Source organism: Tamandua tetradactyla, chromosome 20 (assembly GCF_023851605.1).
Source record: "Tamandua tetradactyla isolate mTamTet1 chromosome 20, mTamTet1.pri, whole genome shotgun sequence".
Classification (NCBI taxonomy): domain Eukaryota; kingdom Metazoa; phylum Chordata; class Mammalia; order Pilosa; family Myrmecophagidae; genus Tamandua; species Tamandua tetradactyla.
Window position 1 is genome coordinate 8,955,676 of NC_135346.1, and position 4,890 is coordinate 8,960,565.

Below are 4,890 nucleotides of genomic sequence, written 5' to 3' on the forward strand. Positions count from 1 at the left end.
AGCATAAAATTTACCACTTTCACATTCCATTATTTAATAGATAAAGGAGATTATTAAAGGCTCTGAAGTCTTCTAATCAATGGCTACAGAACACTGCAAAACTAAGAAATAAGAAAATACGGTCTTAAAAACCAACTTAAGCATGGCTCTTGGAGCAGACTTAGGCAAATGTGCCATCATATAGGCAAAATATTTTCCAAAATGATCCATGTCACTATGACAGTTTTGTCTAGAAGCCTGGATAGGTATCTTGGTGTCCCAAGTAAGCATTTTAGGAGAGGTCCTGTAATAGTTTTCTATTGCTGTGCAACAAATTACCACTAACTTAGAGGCTAAAAACAACGCAAATTTGTTATCTCACAATTTGGTTGGGTCAGGAGTCCAAGCACCTCTTAGCCAAACCTACTGTTCAGGGTCTCAGAAGGCTGCATCTGGAGCTCAGGGACCTCTTCCAAGTTTATTCTAGTTATTGGCAGACTTCAGTTCCTTACAAGCTATACTGAGGACGTCAGCTCCTAGAGGCTACTCATCTCTCTAGGAAGTTCACAACATGGTTGTTTGCCTCTTCAGGCCAGCAGAAGAGCTTCCCTCCTTTAAAGGGTTCACCTGATAAGACCAGGCCCACCTGCAAAACCCTCTTGCCTTTGCCATAAAACATAACAATCGCAGGAGTGCTACCCCATCCTATGCATAAGTTCCCTTTGCACAAAGGGGAAGGTGGCACAAGGCAGGGGGAGGGTACACCATTGAGGTTCACCCTAGAATTCTGCCTACCACAGGCCCCTTCTAACCCACTTGCCACAGACTCCCCCCCACCCACTTCTTTAAGCCAATACCTCCACATACCCTAGATCACCTTTCTTCTCCAGCCACCATCAGTCTTTCCAGCCACCTTAATCTGTCACACAGAGATCCTGGATCCTTCTCCTAACCAGCCCTCCTCCTCTGGTTCCCAACCAAGTCTCTCAAAATTTCCCGACTCAGAACTTCCACCCACTCCTCTGTTGTTTCATGTACCTCCTAAAATAACACTATCTCCTCTGGATCACTCTCCATTCTAAACAGCCACCCCCACCCCCCAACCCCCACCCCCCACCCTGTCCAGCCTCCTGGGTTCAGGCAGAGCGGGGCCTGCTGGGCAGGGCTGGACACTAGCCCTCTGAGGGGCTCTGACATTGCCCAGGCCTTCTGAGGCAGGTGCGGGAACTCCGGGCAACCAAAACCAGCATTGCCTGGGCCACGCCGCAGTCCAGAGGTGGGGACCTGTTATACAGCAGGATGCCGCGTCATTTCAGATGGTTTTCTATGACAGTGAGACAATTATTTCTGAGTTACAGATTTTGAACTTTTTTTTTTCCCCATGGGCAAGCGCTGGGAATCGAACCCAGGTCTCCAGCACAGCAGGCGAGAACTCTGCCACTGCGCCACCATCACCCGCCCAGATTTTGAACTTTAAGGCTTAATCTATTTGGGTGATGGTTTCAGTCAATGTTCTTTCATCCACTTACATTTTAGTGGAGAGCTAAATTTCTTTTATTTATGAAATGTATTATCTTTAAATATATATCTCATATATATGTCTTATTACATACCTTAAGGAATTATATGTTCCTGAGTTACAAATATAAACATATGCAATTAAAAATAAGCACATGATAAAAACATTAAGCCCCAAAGTCAAAAGTAGTACTCAGAGAAATGGGATTAGGAACAAGTTTTATTTTTTAGGCTGTTTTATTTTTATTTTATTTTTTAGGCTCTTTGGTGACTACATAGATGTGCATATATTAAATTTGTAATATTTGTTCAAAATAGTTTCTTCTTTTAAAAAGGAAAATTGATTGCTAAATAATTTGTCAAAAATTAAAAGGCAAAAACAAAGAGAAGGCACAAACGTGAAGTCAACAATTTTCAGATTGGACTGAGGAGCCAATGGGGAGGTAGAAGGAACCCACCATCTTTCAACGGCTCCTGTGTGCAAGTACTAAACCAGCCATTTCAAATCACTAGAGCACTCTACTAACTTACCTCCTATCCTTTATTTGCAACATTTATGTCCTGTAGGACCATGAAAGTACATGCAAAGTTCTTTCTTTTCAAAAATACAGTCTGGACGTCGATACCTACAACCGCGGAAACACTCAAGTCCCGCTGCCAGGGGCTGGTGACCTCGTGGCTGACCCTCCTGGAGGCTCAGATGGCTCAGGGAAAGGTCAACCAAAGCCCACCAGGGGCGCTTCTGCTGCTCTCCTCCTTGGCCAACTGCTCAGCCACCTGCCGGAGAGCCTGGACCAGCAGGTTGAAGCTTCGAGAGATGCAGCAATTGTTATTGAACAAGAGAAAGAAACCCTCTTGGAGATGATTCACAGTATCCAAAATATCCAGGTCATGAGGCGGATCAGCAATAGAGGAAGAGAAGAATTAAATCTAACTGCAAATCGTTTGATGGGAGAACTCTGCCTGTTGAAGGTTCAGTAGAAACAATTAGAAACTTCCAGAAGCAAGAAACTCTAAAGCATGCCACTGGGACCACTGATGAGATGGTCCATAAGTTCCTGGATGATCTTGAAAATGTCAAGAGCCACTTATGTCATGTATATGTCATGTACAGTGCATGTTCATGGGAGGTGCCACCTGGCCCATTGATAAGAAATGTTAATCCATAGTAATTGGCTGTGCTCTTGAAGATCAGAACAGGCTAAGAGATTAGAGACTCTACTTAGAAATTTTGAAACTCCGACAAGGCCATCAAGCTGGTAGATCTTTCTAAAGGAGCTGGTTCCAAAACTCTGCCACAACATGCTGAGAGCAGATTCAATTCGTTTCCACCCTAAGTGCAATAACAAATAATGATGTAAAAATGACAGAACACTAACTGATAACTAGGCATAACCATTCACTAGATAGGGAAAGTTCTTTCAGATGAGAAAAATATTCCAGGGTTATGAGCTTTGTGAATAACACAATTAAAACTAGAAAAATTTTAATTATTTTATTAAATTATTTAATTATTTACAGTTCTAAGTTTTAGATTGAATTCTTGCCTTGTACAAATATCTAGCACCTAATATATATATATATACTTATTATGGGTGAACAGTTTGCTAATAAGGTTGAATTTAGTTGTAAGGGAATAGACAGAAGTGAAAGCAGTTCACTAGTGGGTCTATAAGTAATATTACTATAATGAAGGTGAACATGATTGAAATATAAAATATATAAAATATATGAAATATGAAATATATATATTTTACTATTGTGTGGATAAATATATATTTTGGGGGGTGGGATGAATACTCTATTAGGAGCAAAAGTTTTTACTGCTCTTCTGCTTTGCCTGGCATGGAAACAAATGGACATGTGGCGTACTGAGTTAACTAGAAATTCTTTACGTTATGCAGCACACACAGTATATGCATTGAGGGCAAAGCAGTGTGTTTAGAGGGATAAAAGGAATTGCAAAAAAAAGATCCTTTCAATATGTCTATCATTCAACAAAAACTGTGGGGAAATCTATCAATTTTTTTTAACTTAAAAGATACATGTGCGGTCTGGCGGTTCTTCTGAAAACTAAATATCAAGTTTCCCCACGACCTGACAATACCACTACTCAGTAATATACCCAGAAGAAATGAAAGCAGTGACCCAAGCAGACATCTACACACTGATGTTGATAGCAGCGTTATTCACAATCACTAAAAGACGGAAACAATTCAAGTGCCCATTAACAGACGAGTGGATTAACAAAATGTGGTACATACACACGATGGAATATTATACATCAGTAAGATGAAATGACATCCTGAAGCACATGACAAGATGGATGAGCCTTGAGGGCATAATGCTGAGTGAAATCAGCCAGACATAAAGAACAGATATGGTATGATTCCCCTTTTATGACCAGGGTAAAAGTAAAATCAGAGGCTTATTACATAGAAATAGGGAACCTGGAGTACACAGAAGCTTGAGATTGGTGAACAGTTTGCTAATAAGGTTGAATTTAGTTGTAAGGGAATAGGCAGAAGTGAAAACAGTTCACTAGTGGGTCTATAAGTAATATTACTATAATGAAGGTGAACATGATTGAAAGGGGTTGTATGGACTCATGGATCCCCCCAATTAACACTACAAATATTAGTAAGTTCTTGCATGAAGTACTCCAAAGGTATGAATCTTGTTCAAAGCATGTATAATTTCAGGGTATAGGGGGAGAGTTGTTATCGCATGCTATGGGCTATGTTTAGCAGGAAAACATCAACAATACCACAGCAATATCAAGGGTACATAATGGAGGGAGGGACAAGAATTAAGGGGAGGTTTGGATCTTCTGTTTGGTGATGGTGTATTTATTTCCCGTCTTTCTCTTGGGAACAATGAAATTATCCAAAATTGTGAGTGTTGATGGGCTGTGGATTTTGGACACTATATATGATGCCTAGTGAATGCAGGTGGCTGAAAGATACACTGACTGAGGAGTAGATTGGTGAATGTGGCATAAACATATGATTTAACATGGTGCTGCTACAAAAAGGAACAAAGTTGTGAGGCATGCAATGACGTGGATGAACTTGTGCAACATTTGTGAGGCAAAATAAGCCAGAAACAAAAGAGCAATATTGTTTGATCTCATTTAGAAAATACCTATAAGAAAACTAGGGCCTAGATTATAAGCTCTTATGGCAGTCACATTTAGCCCATGGAGGGAATTGTTTCTGGATTTTGAGGCACTGTTTTATACATGTATAACCTGGTATTTAGAGATAAGAATGAACTGATTGGGTCAGGATTAACGTCATTCAGCATACAGCGGTAAGGAAGACATTGCCTGTATTTTAGAACTTCACCTACTCTTTGAGACCAAAGGAAGAAAGTTTTATTATGTCTAGAACC

The 4,890-nt window shown here is 40.4% G+C and overlaps 1 pseudogene; it reads left to right on the forward strand.

The window, feature by feature from the left end:
- The first annotated feature begins 2,197 nt into the window (after positions 1-2,197).
- On the forward strand, positions 2,198-2,834 carry LOC143664269 (BAG family molecular chaperone regulator 2 pseudogene; annotated as a pseudogene).
- The last annotated feature ends 2,056 nt before the right edge of the window (positions 2,835-4,890 follow it).